This window comes from Canis lupus, chromosome 6, assembly GCF_048164855.1.
Source record: "Canis lupus baileyi chromosome 6, mCanLup2.hap1, whole genome shotgun sequence".
NCBI classification, from domain to species: domain Eukaryota; kingdom Metazoa; phylum Chordata; class Mammalia; order Carnivora; family Canidae; genus Canis; species Canis lupus.
Window position 1 is genome coordinate 25087653 of NC_132843.1, and position 14947 is coordinate 25102599.

The 14947-nt window shown below is 36.4% G+C and overlaps 1 long non-coding RNA gene across 1 annotated transcript in view; it reads left to right on the forward strand.

Annotated features, from left to right (window-relative positions):
- The window catches only part of LOC140635121 (uncharacterized), a 76994-nt gene extending 63851 nt beyond the window's left edge, over positions 1 to 13143 (forward strand). The window contains exon 4 of the long non-coding RNA XR_012032462.1: positions 11210 to 13143. This is a non-coding gene — a long non-coding RNA (uncharacterized lncRNA). The remainder of the gene's footprint in view (positions 1 to 11209) is intronic.
- The last annotated feature ends 1804 nt before the right edge of the window (positions 13144 to 14947 follow it).

Sequence of the window (14947 nt, forward strand, 5' to 3'; positions counted from 1 at the left end):
ATCATCTTTGTGTTTCCAGAATAAACTTTATTTTATTCTCATTGTTTTTTATTTTTTTTTAATTTTTTTTAATTTTTTTAAATTTTTTTTATTTTTTTTTCTCATTGTTTTTAAATTCACTTTCCTAGTTTTAACCACTGAGCCACCCAGGGATCCCATACTTTCCTAGTTTTAATTTGCAAACATTTCATATAGAACTTCTGCATCTGTATTGAAGATTGAAATCAGTCTTTTGTTTGGAGTTAGGGAATTAGCATTTAACCACTTTCATAGACTGAACTGAAAAATATTTTTTATTTTTCTATAGGTGTGATCTAGATTAAGTAACAGGATTTATTTTCAATAGAAATGAATATAGGGATCCCTGGGTGGCGCAGCGGTTGGGCGCCTGCCTTTGGTCCAGGGCGCGATCCTGGAGACCCGGGATCAAATCCCACATCGGGCTCCCGGTGCATGGAGCCTGCTTCTCCCTCTGCCTGTGTCTCTGCCTCTCTCTCTCTCTCTCTCTCTGTGACTATCATAAAAAAATAATAAATTTGGTTAGCTTAAAAAAAAAAAGAAATGAATATATATGAGAATTTATTAGTGATATGGGTGACATTTCTTGCTAGGGAAATAAATATTATTCAATAAGTGGGTAATCATTAGAGAAACAATTTCACTGTTTAGGTATTTTTAGTGGATCAAAGATTTAAATGTCCAATAAATAAAACCGTAAACATTCTAGAGATAGACATGAAAGAAGGGTAACAATTTTTGTTCTATCCTCTTTATCTGAAAGAAGAAAAAGCCTTTCAAAGTTCACAATAAAAGAGAAACAAAAAAATCAAAATTGGCAAATTTGATCCCATAAAAATAAAAACTTTTCATGGCAAAAACTGTCTTCCTGAGAGAGTTCCGTTAGAAAATAGAATTCAATTCAGGGGGATCCCTGGGTGGCGCAGCGGTTTAGCGCCTGCCTTACCCGGGATGGAATCCCACGTCGGGCTCCCGGTGCATGGAGCCTGCTTCTCCCTCTGCCTATGTCTCTGCCTCTCTCTCTCTCTCTCTCTCTCTCTCTCTCTCTCTCTCTGTGACTATCATAAAAAAAAAAAATTAAAAAAAAGTCCTTGTCCTTTAAAAAAAAAAAAGAATTCAATTCAGATGCACCTATAAGAATTTTTAATGAATGAACGAACTACTTATAAAAGAAGGGTATGTTTGAAAACAACAAAGAAGGGCTGAAGCAACTAGAGACTACCCATGATAGGAAAACACTTCACATCTTGGTTTGAAGGGCATGGAAAGGAAATAATCTTCCTGGAGACCAGTAAGAGCTTGAACCATAAAGTAGTGACAGGCCATTAGTAAAGATGCAACTAATGCAGGAATGTATTTCAAAGCAGAGAAGGAATATCAAAAAGATACTCCAACCCTTCTGTCTTCCTGACTTCTTGTGATAGGCAGACTTCTTAGAGAGCCTTCAATGATCCATACATCCTAGATTTCACATCTTTGTGTAATCACCTCCCTTTTGCTGCCAATGAATAGAATATCATAAAAATGTGATAATTAAGTTTCAAAACATTTTAACTTCTTTATTTCTAGTCAAATCTCCTATATTGCATTCTCCTCTTGCATACCTTAATGAAGCAAGCCACTATGTGGAAAGGAACTGAGGGATGCCTGCAGACAACTGCTAGTGAGAACTAAAGTCCAACAGTCCTCAAAGAACTGAATCCTACCAATGACCACATGAGCTTGGAATTGGATCTCCCTCTCAGTAGAGCTATAGTCCCTTGGCCAACACTGACAAAATGTCAAAGACAATGAAACAGAGGACCCAGTTAAGTCACATCCAGAATTTTGTGTATTTTTTTAACTGATAAATTTTGAGGTTAATGTTAAATAATTACAAATAACTTATAAAGATTTTGGTACCTGGAAATGGAGTGCTCCCATAACTAATACATAAAAATGTGAGTGGCTTAGGAACCTCCCAGTAGTAACAACTAGATGGATTTTGATGAACATAATAGAGAAATTGTAAATTGCCTTGAACAAATTGTTAGAATAAACATGCTTCTAGTGAGAGTTCAAAAGGAAATGAAAAATATGCATTGGAAATTGGAGGATGGAGGACCCCAGCTACAAGGGGCGAATGCCTTTCAAACCTCTGTTTGGTTTATTTGTTAATGTTCCATTGGCCAAAGCAGATTCATTGAATGAAGAAATAAATTCCACTTATCATGGGAGAAAAGGAATGTGTGTCCATTTTTTATTCAGTCATGGCTAACTATAAATTTCACATCCCTCCCACTTGCAAAACATGCAATCAATCATCATCAATCCAAGATCCCAAATGTCTCATCCAGTATGGCATCAATGTTGTAGCTTAGGATCTTATGATCTGAATCAAATCTAGATACAGTTCTCTGGATGTGGCTTTTGATCCATAGGCCTATGAAATAAAAAGACAGCCTGTCCCCATACATTTAAAATGCAGTAGTAAAATGGGAATAGAATAATCATTAGAGAAACCCCTTTCAAAATGAGAGGTATGGAAGGTGCTAAGCAATCCCTGGTCCATAACAATTCTGAAATCCACCTGGAAAAATATTGCGAAGTTCTCTTACTCTGGGGACACGGAATCACAATTAAGCCCTGGTTCTGCTCCATAGAAATGCCTCTCTAGTGTTTTATTCTATTTGTGTCATAATTTTGCCCTCTGTGCTCTTTAAAGTCAGCCCTCTGAGATGTCCTTCCTTCCTATTAACAATTGCATAAGAATTAGCACGTTTGCATATGAGAAGATTTGAGTTCATTTTAGTCCAATTTGGTAACCTTCTTGCTAGAATAATTTCCTAAATAACTTTGTAAGCTTTCTATATATTAGATTATTTTCAGATTAAATTCCTCTCAATCAGACAAAAGCTGTACCCACAATTCTTTTAAAGACAAGCTTTAAAGTTATATCTTTAAAAGGTAGATTTTTCGTTATCTTTCTTATATAATAAAAGTAAATGATCTAATCAGATTTTATCTTTGGTTTATTTTTTTAAAATCTGCTTTATGGAAGTATAATCTACATACACTCAAATGCATTTTCACCTTGCCCTGTTAATGGACAGAATAGGCTCAGCAGCTGGAGGAAGCCCTCAGGCAAAGATAAGAAACTTCTATTTATAAGAAAAAGAAAGCATTTTTCCTGTTGGCTTCTCTTCTGCCACTGACCCCTGAGCTCAAGCCAGGTACAAGAAAAACTAAGTCCCATACTTGCCTTCCCATTCAGACTTGGCAGCATCATATAAAATAAAGGACTAAACCAGTTCCTGAGTAGTTGCAATAGTTCTTCAGAGAGCAGTTAAGAAGGAGATTACTGGATATGGTGTAGATTTGTTTTTCTCTGCTCTTCTCTGCCAAGTACAACTAAAAACTCTAAAAATTATAGAAGAGGCAACCAACAGAGAACTCTGAAAGATGTGAAGAGAAAGGCAAATTAGCTAGGGACCCCTAGGCTTGAGGAACAACACAGTAGCAGGACATCATATTGACCCTCTCTCCAAATTAAGAAGGCAACTCAGTTCTAGTATTTGTGATCCTCAATCTTACAACAGGCTGTGGCCCAGAGAGGTTAATTATTCCCCTAAATCAAACCAACACCACCACCAGGCTAAGCTAATACCACTGGCAAGAGTGATTGAGAGCCCTACTGACAGTAGCAGACAGGGGAAGTACAGTTGTTCTCCTGAGAATACCTCCCCCACCAAGAGACACAAGGTGACCATGGAGCACTGGAAAGGGGGATCCTGTCACAACAAGTACCTGGCCCAGAAGTGCTCTCCATCTCTCATCTTTCACAGGCCGGCAAGCCCCACCACAGTAAATGTCGGGCCCAGGAAGAGCTCTCCTTCCTGACTGGCTGAGAATCCTCTCCCCAACAAGAGGCACTGGGGCAGTGGGGTGAAGGTAGAGGGGAATGAATCCCTCTACAAAAGTCACTCAACCCAGGAAGTACACCCTGCTTGGGAAGGCACCAATGAGCCTAGTTTGTGGAAACTTCTACTTTCTCAAATAGCATTAATCAATAAATCAAGCATATAAAAATAGCACTGCAAAGGCTCTGATATTAAACTTCCTTTGGGACCACACCCAAGAAATTAGGCCAAGACATGCATATAAACAGGATGACTCTCTGCCATTATACAAAAAACTTAACAAAATCACAACTTGAATGAGGAAATACAACAAACTAATGCCAATATTCAGATAAATCAGATGTTGGGATTTATGAGAAGGATTTTAGAGTGGCCATCATGAAAAGGTTTCAATAAGCAATTACAAACTATCTTGAAACAAATAAAAAATTGGAAACATCAACAAAGAAATAGAAATTATGTTAAAAATTATAGAACTGAAAAATACAACAAAAATCAAAAACTAGCTAGATGGGCCAATAGTAGAGTGACAATGACAGGATAAGATCAGTGAACTTGGAGGAAGATCAATAGAATTTACTCTTTCTGAACAACAGAGAGAAAATCACCAGAACCTGAAGGACAATAGCAAAAAATACAGCATTAACATCATTGCAGTTCCAAAACGGAGGAGAAAGTGAGTGGAGATAAAAAAGATTTTAAAAGTACAAATGGCTGAAAACTTCCCAAATTGGCCAATAGATCTTTACATTAAAAAAGCTGAGTAAAACCAAATAAGAGAACCAAAAGAAATCCATATGAAGACACCATGTAAATAAACTTTGAAACATTAAATCAGAGGAAAAAAAAATATTGCAAGTATGCAGATCAAATTGACACATTAACTTCAGAACACCCATTGGAATCCAAACAGTGGATTTCCCGCCTGAAACTGTGAAGGCCAGAAGATAGGAGCATAACTATTAACTGTGAATTCCATATGCAGCTAAATTACCCTTCAGGGGAAGGGAAATTAAAGACATTCTCAACAAAGAAAGACTAAAGAATTTGTCACAAGCAAACCTATCCTTAAGGAATAGCAAAAGGAAAGTCTTTAAAATGAAAAGAAATGATCAAAGGAATCTTGGGGCAATAGGAAGATAACAAATGAAGAAAGAACAATGGAAAGTGCAGCAATATAGGCACAGACTATCTTCCTCATGAGTTTTATAAACCATATCTGATGACTGAAACAAAGATTACGCTAGCTGATAGTCAAGATAATGATATTTAAGAGTGGAGAACGTACATACTGATGGTTGCAGAAGGGAGTGGGGGGATGGGGATATGGGCAGAATGGGTGAAGGGGAGTTAGAGGTACAGGCTTCCAGTTATGAAATGGATAAGTTACAGGGAGAAAAGATCCAGCATAGGGAATACAGTCGATGATATTAATACAGTAATAGTGTTGTATGGTGACAGATGGTGGCTACACTTGTGGTGAGCAAGCATAACAAATACTTGTGGAATTACTATGGTGTACACCTGAAACTACTGTAACACTGTGTGTCAACTATACTTCAATAAAAAATAAAATAATTTTTAAAAAGTGGGGAAGGTAAAGGGACCCAGATGGAATTAAGGTTTTCACATTTTACTCAAAGTGTGGTAAGGTGGTGTGGTAAGGTGGTGTGGTGGTAAGGAGGCATTAGGTGGTGATAAAAAGGAAACAGGAAGGATCCTTGTGGTATTGTAGCTGTTCTATACTTGATTGTGATGGTGGATACATGAACCTACACATATGATAAAACTGCACACACAAACACACAAAGGAGTACAAGTGAAACTGCAGATATCTGCAGAATAAGATTTGTGAATTGCATCAATGCCACCATTCTGATTATGATTTTATACTATAGTTTTGTAAGGTATTACCATTGGGGTAAGGGATACATGAGATCTTTGTAGTATTTCTTACAAGTATATGTTTATCTATGATTATCTGAAAATAAAAAGTTAAAAATAAAAACATTACCCTGTCATGGCCCCGAAAATCTTATAAATACCATTCCATAGTTTCCTCCTTTTTAAACACCACTAAAACTGACAAGACAGTGTTCTTGCTGTATTAAATTTAATAAACTCAGTTTTGCTTAATTAAAAAGAAAAGAGGGAATCACTGATGTGTATACATGCCCAAGTTTCCAGAATTGCTCAAATTTTTATTAAATTATTTCATATTTTCTACTAGTCACCAGCCACAAAGTTTACATGTTTAACTAAGTGAACAGTCCTGTAGAATAGTTGTGTCACAAACATCTTGGAACCTCAGCTGAGTCTTAGGGCTTTTAAGTAAATAGTTTTAACTGCTCTTCTTAAAAGTGGGAGTTTTCTTGATCATCAAAGCAATGCTTTCTTGAACCTCCTCACATAATAAAGTGTTTGGCTCTGTATCTCCACACTCAATCACAAGAACTATTCTTCATAATGCAAAGGATATGGTAGTTAATAAAAAATATATATAGCTTTCATGGTTAGGCCAACAGTCCACAATATCTACAAAACATTCTTTTTTATCCAATTTTGCTTTATTTTCCAAACTAAATGCAATCTGTGAGGTGGGAAAAGGATGCAGAGAACTTGAAATTTCCCTTTTGATCTTTCAAACTGATAATCCAGTTTCTTAACAGGTTCTTTAGTATAAGTTTATGTACCAAGAGGCCATCTCTGTCATTGGAGTTACTGGAGAGAGTCATTGGAACCCTATTCCCTTTTCATCCAGTGGTCTCTACATTCCTTTACCACCTTTGTTCCTCTGTGTTTGGAAACCCAATTTTTATAGTCGGCCACCATCTTGAGGGAGATTTTGACTTCTATGAGTAATCAATCTATTATACAGATATTTTATACCTGCGAAAGGCGGTGGGCTTCTCCTTCTCTTTCATGCTGAATACATCTAATGCCTCATTTATCTTCACAAGGATAAGAAGTTACCGTTGTCTTGGGATGTGCCTTCCTTAAGAAGGGAGTAGGAAACAGAAAAAAAAAATATCATTCCCTAATTACACATATTGGTTTATCCTTTAAATAGTCAACATTTGTCTGAAGAATGTTTCATGATCAACTAAAACATCAGTTAGTTACGTCTCACACACTTAACTAGAAATTTAAATGACTATGACTTTTTAAGCAAAACATAAAATGTGGGTTTTACAACCACAACAGCAAAATAATTAAGCAATGATAAGTTTACAAGGCTATTTATAACTTTGAGTTTTGGCACCAAATAGAAATATAACTCCATAGGCAGCTTGGGTGGCCCAGCCGTTTAGTGCCACCTTCAGCCCAGGGCACGATCCTGGAGTCTCCGGATCGAGTCCCATGTTGAGCTCCCTACGTGGAGCCTGCTTCTCCCTCTGTCTGTGTCTCTGCCTCTCTCTCTCTCTCTCTCTCTCTCTGCCTCTCATGAATAAGTAAATAAAATCTTTAAAAAATATATAACTCCATGAATTTCATGTTACAAATATAGTAGAGAAGAGGCAGGATCAAATATGTTTGTATTGATTTTACATACTTAAAGCAATTTATGTAATCCAAGTTAAGAGTAAAACCTTGTGAATCTACAGGAACTAGAATTGAGTGTTGCTCTGAAACGAGATGTGAAATTAATTAAATAAGGAGGCTTTAGGTTGAAGTGGCTTCAATGTCTTGGTAGCCTACATAAACAAACCAAAACCTGAGATTCTAATGCATCAAGGTTAAGAAATCAAACGCTAAGGACAACCCATCACAAAAAGCCAAATAGGCTTTCCCAAATAACATTTGGGGATCTCCCAAATGATTTCTTTGCTTTACTTCTACTACTTCTGTAAAACTTTTTCCCCTAGCTCCTCCCAGTGGAGTGCTCCTAAACATTTCTGATTTGGAATTTGATTCCAATAGATTTTTGCAAAGATAAACTCTTAAAAATTTTAATATGCCTCAGTTTATCTTTTAACAGAATTGTTTGTAATTCTTAAAGTCCCCAGAAGTGTTACTTTGGGCTTATCTAATGGCAGCAATGGTAACTGCCACATAGTAAATAGTAAAATAAAATAATAAAGATAGAATGAGCTCCAGTTATACTCAAAGTCAAAGCAAGTTCTGTTCAACAGGAGACAAGGGAAGAGCTTGGTTTAAGAGTTAGGCAGGCCTGAGTTTGAATCTAATTTGGCCAAAGCTTCCATGACCTTTGCCAAATTATGTAATTTCTCCAGGTTCCTAATCTATAAAATGTGGCAATTACAGTATCCCTCTTGTATGGTTATGAGTAATAAGTTATTTAACACATGCAGAGCACCTAAGACATTCCTAGCAGATAGTGTTTCATAAGTGTTAGCTCATATTTTGTTATAATTCTTATTTCTATTTCCCTCCTCCTATTTCTCCCCTTCCCTTCTAATAGAGTTACTAAGACTTAATGTATGGCTCTCCTCTTCCTTACTATTGCCTTTCTAAACCCTAACCTTCTACCACAAGGTAGCTGGAGGCTGTCATCCCCAAATGGGTTTACTGCCCATCAGCTCAGTGTTTACACAGCTGGCAAACCTAGTTCTGCAGCCAATCCGTATCACTCAGAGGTCTCCCTTTCTTAATATGGGGCAGATACGGTTCATGGCATTTTGCCTTTAAGATCCTATTCCATTCTCCCACGCTGAACTTCACGCCAACAGCCTACCAAGACTCTGCTGGATTGAATTCCTTGGTTAGCAGGAAAATTTTTCACTCAATGCTCAATGTTTAGTCTCTAATCATTTTCATTTTTTTCTGTAACAGTTTGTGTAGTAAATCATATTCTTAGTGTATTTCATTTATTTTTCTCCTTGGAAGCTGTATTAGATTGGTATTGCTACTATAACAAATTTTCACAAATTTGGTAGTTTAAAATGACACAAATTTATATGCTCACAGTTCTGGAGGTCATAAGTCTGAAATTAATTTCACTGGTCAAGGTGTTGGCAACACTAGTTCTTTTGGGAAGCTCTGAGGGAAGAATAAATTTCCTTGCCTCTTTCAGCTTCTAGTAACTGCCTGTATTTCTTGTCTTGTGGTCCTTTCTTCCATGGTCAAAGTGTGTTTCTCTGTTTCCATCATCACAGTCTTCTCCCCTAGTTTGAACTACTGCATGCCTCTTACATGGACCGTTATAATCATAAGGAACCAGGCTGGATAATCCAGGATTATCTCTGTATTTCAAGAATCTTAATTCAGTCACATCTGTAATGTCCCTTTTGCCATATAAGGTAATATTAACAGGTTCTAGGGATTATGAAATAGACATATTTAGGTGGCTATTATTCAGCCTACCATAAAAGTGGTTCACCTAATAGAATAAAAGGAAAAAAAATGGGAGGAAGCAAGGTGGAAGGGAAGGTGGAGGGAGGGAAAATTGAGAAAGAGAAGGAGAAGAAGGGAACAATAAGGGAGATTTTTCATTAAAGAATAAAGTCAAGTTGTACACAGCTCTTCTTTGGTGAAGCATATCCTCATAGCCAGATGTATATCCTGTTTAAAAAAGAGATGTGATTTGCAGATAAACTTTTGGGACTACATCAAAATACAAAGTTTCTACACAGCAAAGGAAACCATCAACAAAACTGAAAGGCAACTTACAGAATGAGGGAAAGTTTGCAAATTACATATCTGATAAAGAGTTAGTATCCAAAATAAATAAAGAATTTATAAAACTCAACACCTCAAAAACAAATAATCCAGTTTAAAAAATAGGCAGAAGACATAAACATCCATTTCTCCAAGGTACACAGATAGCCAACAATACATAAAGAGATGCTCATCATCACTTAACCATCAGGAAAATGCAAATCAATCTATAATAAGCTATCACCCTCATTTCCATTAGAATGGCTAAAATCAATAACACAGGAAACAAGAGTTATAGGCAAGGATGTGAAGAAAAAGGAATATTCATGCTCTGTTGATGGGAATGCAAACTGGTGCAGCCACTCTAGAAAACAGTATGGAGGTTCAAAAAGTTAAAAATAGAGAGGCGCCTGGGTAGCTCAGTCAGTTAAGCATCCTACTCCTGATTTCAACTCCGGTCATGATCTATGGGTTGTGAGATCAAGCCCCACATCAGGCTTCATGCTGGGCATAGAGCCTGCTTGAGATTCTCTCTTTCACTCTCTCTCTGCTCCTACCCACCCCTTCTCTCTCCCTCTAAAAAAAAAAAAAAAAAAAAGAAAAGAAAAAAGAAAAAACAAAACTACCTAATGATCCAGCAATCACACTACTGAGTACTTATGCAAAGAATACAAAAAAACACTAATTTGAATGGATACATGCACTTTTATGTTTATAGCAGCACTATCTACAATAGCCAAGATATGGAAGCAGACGAAGTATCCATTGATTGATAAATGGATAAAGATATGGTGTATATATATATATATATATATATATATATATATATATATATATAATATTCAAACATAAAAAAGAATGAATCTTGCCATTTGCAATCACATGGATCAAGCTGGAGAGTATAATACTAAATGAAATAAGTCAGAGAAAGACAAATACATGATTTTATTTGTATGTGGAATTTTAGAATGAAAACAAATGAGCAGAGGGGAAAAAAGAAAAATAGACAAGTCAAGAAACAGACTTTCAGTTGTAGAGAACAAACTGATGGTTACCAGAGGGGAGGTAGCTGGGGGATGGGTAAAATAGACGATGAGGATTAAGGAGTGCACTTGTGATGAGCACAAGGTGATGTATGGAAATGTTAAATAACTATACTGTATACGTGAAACTATTGTAATATATAACTGTATGTTAACTAACTGGAATTAAAATAAAAATGTGGGACACCTGGGTGGCTCAGCGGTTGAGCACTTCTCTTTGGCCCAGGGAATGATCTGGAGTCCTGGGATTGAGTCCCACATCAGGCTGCTGGCATGCAGCCTGCTTCTCCCTCTGCCTGTGTCTCTGCCTCAATCTGTGTCTTTCATGAATAAATAAATAATAAAATCTTCTTTAAAAATGTAAAAAGCCAGGGAGAGAGAGAGAGAGAGAGAGAGAGAGAGAATGTAATTTGCTGACATAAAGGAAGAAACGGGAGAATGGTAACACAACACAAAATCTTTAAGTTTAAGAACCACAATCAAGAAGAGTGTGAGTTACTTAGGAAAGAATTTTGCAATGACCCCACTTCAGAATGAAGGGGAAAATAACAAGTCCATTTTGTTATGGCTGAAGTGAAAACCTGAATGCAATAGCCCATCATGTAATTCTTTTCCTATCTGTTCCTGCAGCTCACAAACAGCCATCTGGAATAAGCCTGATTGATCATATTGAGAGAGTTTAGTGGAGGAGAGTGCCACCCTCTGCTTGGTTTCAGCAATAACAAATCCAACGGGATGCTACAGGGAAGTATTGTTATATTGTGTTCCAGCTATGTCAACACTGGGTTGTTTGATAACAACCAATATTAAGAGATATAAAGGGGTATAAAAGCAGTGGGTAGATTCACATTCTGGGTATAATTTTCTTATAAAATATTAATTCCTTTTTAAATGGTCAGGCAGAGAAAAACTTAAAGTTCAACAAAAGTAATTACAGTATATTAATTTACTTACTGTAAATCGTGGCTAGAAATTATTTTTAAGCTGGTATTTTTAATAGAGTAACTGTTAATTATTCATAATACATAGGTATCTGATTTGGACTATCTTGTCATGTCATTAAATTAATCATGAATATGTATTTGTGAAGCATTTTCATATCAAATGATTTACAGATGCTTCTGCAAATGCCTGTAATGGAGTCTTTCACTAACATTGCTGAGCTAAATGCATTTTCAAGAAAGAAATCTTTAAAATAACATAGGATGTAAGCAAAATAAACCAAATTTTAACATGGAAACTTATTTAATAAGGATTATGAGAAAAATATTCATGAAGCACAAAATGAAAAGACTATTATTCAAATAAAACAGAAACAGCTTCTATTTCTGTATACAGACAAATGCCATGAAAGGAAAAACAAAACATTTGAAAGGGAAATAAAACAGCTTCAGGTTTTCCCTCTTATATTTCCCTCAATATAAACAATAGTATAACTTCTAGAAAGTTAGGAGAGTTATTACTATTTAATGCAACCAATAGTCACATCTATTAATAGAATGGAAATAGGAATTGGGTAGTTGGAAATCACACACACAGTGTTACAAATTTCAGTTAATTTAATACTATTTGAGAAATGGACAGAATAAATAATTAGAATCTGTACTAAACTAACTCTCTCTAATTTAAAGCATTTAAATTATATTCATTGTAAATCAATTTATTTCCAGGAGCCAAAAATAAAGGAGAGGATAAAATAGAGATAACATCTTTCAGAAAATGTAACAAAATCCCCAAAATGTGTAAGCTCTATACCTTTATTTCCTTCATTCCTCAGTCAAGTATTTATCGAGAACCTATTCTATGAATAATTACAAGATGAGATATCTTGTTAAATCCTGCTCAGTGCAATCATACAGTGCACCACGAGGTAGCTATCTCCCCTGGATTACCTTTAGTCAAAATCATAAAATATATTGAACTGAAATATTGCGAGTACTATCTCTCACTATCCAGAGACCAAAATCCTGAGGTTTCTTGGTACCTTCCTCCACTCAGGTCAGGACACAGGCTCAGGAAGTTTCCTGAAGGCCCTTCCCAAATCCAGCATTTGTAAATTTGTCCCCCTTTTATTCAAGGTCTTTCTATGTCACTGACTAGTTAACTGGGAAGATTAATTCCAGCTGTGAGGTGGTAAAGACAGATAATACTATGCTTGTTAAATTGCAGTCTGGACTGGGAGGGCAGCCAAAGCCACAGGACAAATATGGAGCATTAGCATTGATTTTAAGCACTCTCCAAATACTTCCATATACATAATCTTGATTTTGCCCTAGAAAAATCTTGTTAAAGACAATGATTTATTTTTTTTGAATACCTGATTTCAAATTGTATTACCTTAAATATAATGCATTGATATTTCTCTTTGTAATATTCATGTATTGCAAGCTGAGAACCAAAATTGTTTCAAGAAATTGTAGGATTATTATTTAGCATAAAGTTTCTATTATTTTAAAAAATCGGAGGTTGTGTAATGGTGGTAACTATGAATTATGAGAAGAAGGTTTTGTTCCAAGAATATCAGGAATGACTGCTGAATTGTATCCTATATTAAGCCAACAGTCAGGAGGTTAATAAAGTCTTAATGAGAAAAAAAATACTAAAAGACAATGTTCAATGAAGAGTGATAATGTAAAGTAGAATAATTTATATTTCTTTTTTTTTTAATTTATTTTTTATTGGTGTTCAATTTACTAACATACAGAATAACCCCCAGTGCCCGTCACCCATTCACTCCCACCCCCCGCCCTCCTCCCCTTCTACCACCCCTAGTTCGTTTCCCAGAGTTAGCAGTCTTTACGTTCTGTCTCCCTTTCTAATATTGCCCACACATTTCTTCTCCCTTCCCTTATATTCCCTTTCACTATTATTTATATTCCCCAAATGAATGAGAACATATAATGTTTGTCCTTCTCCGACTGACTTCACTCAGCATAATACCCTCCAGTTCCATCCACGTTGAAGCAAATGGTGGGTATTTGTCATTTCTAATAGCTGAGTAATATTCCATTGTATACATAAACCACATCTTCTTTATCCATTCATCTTTCATTGGACACCGAGGCTCCTTCCACAGTGTGGCTATCGTGGCCATTGCTGCTATAAACACCGGGGTGCAGGTGTCCCGGCGTTTCACTGCATCTGTATCTTTGGGGTAAATCCCCAACAGGGCAATTGCTGGGTCGTAGGGCAGGTCTATTTTTAACTCTTTGAGGAACCTCCACACAGTTTTCCAGAGTGGCTGCAACAGTTCACATTCCCACCAACAGTGCAAGAGGGTTCCCTTTTCTCCACATCCCCTCCAACATTTGTTTCCTGCCTTGTTAAGTTGCCCCATTCTCACCGGTGTGAGGTGGTATCTCATTGTGGTTTTGATTTGTATTTCCCTGATGGCAAGTGATGAAGAGCATTTTCTCATATGCATGTTGGCCATGTCTATGTCTTCCTCTGTGAGATTTCTGTTCATGTCTTTTGCCCATTTCATGATTGGATTGTTTGTTTCTTTGGTGTTGAGTTTAAGAAGTTCTTTATAGATCCTGGAAACTAGCCCTTTATCTGATATGACATTTGCAAATATCTTCTCCCATTCTGTAGGTTGTCTTTGAGTTTTGTTGACTGTATCCTTTGCTGTGCAAAAGCTTCTTATCTTGATGAAGTCCCAATAGTTCATTTTTGCTTTTGTTTCTTTTGCCTTCGTGGATGTATCTTGCAAGAAGTTACTGTGGCTGAGTTCAAAAAGGGTGTTGCCTGTGTTCTCCTCTAGGATTTTGTTGGAATCTTGTCTCGCATTTAGATCTTTCATCCATTTTGAGTTTATCTTTGTGTATGGTGAAAGAGAGTGGTCTAGTTTCATTCTTCTGCATGTGGATGTCCAATTTTCCCAGCACCATTTATTGAAGAGGCTGTCTTTCTTCCAATGGATAGTCTTTCCTCCTTTATCGAATATTAGTTGACCATAAAGTTCAGGGTCCACTTCTGGGTTCTCTATTCTGTTCCACTGATCTATGTGTCTGTTTTTGTGCCAGTACCACACTGTCTTGATGACCACAGCTTTGTAGTACAACCTGAAATCTGGCATTGTGATGCCCCCAGATATGGTTTTCTTTTTTAAAATTCCCCTGGCTATTCGGGGTCTTTTCTGATTCCAGACAAATCTTAAAATAATTTGTTCTAACTCTCTGAAGAAAGTCCATGGTATTTTGATAGGGATTGCATTAAACGTGTATATTGCCCTGGGTAACATTGACATTTTCACAATATTAATTCTGCCAATCCATGAGCATGGAATATTTTTCCATCTCTTTGTGTCTTCCTCAATTTCTTTCAGCAGTGTTCTATAGTTTTTAGGGTATAGATCCTTTACCTCTT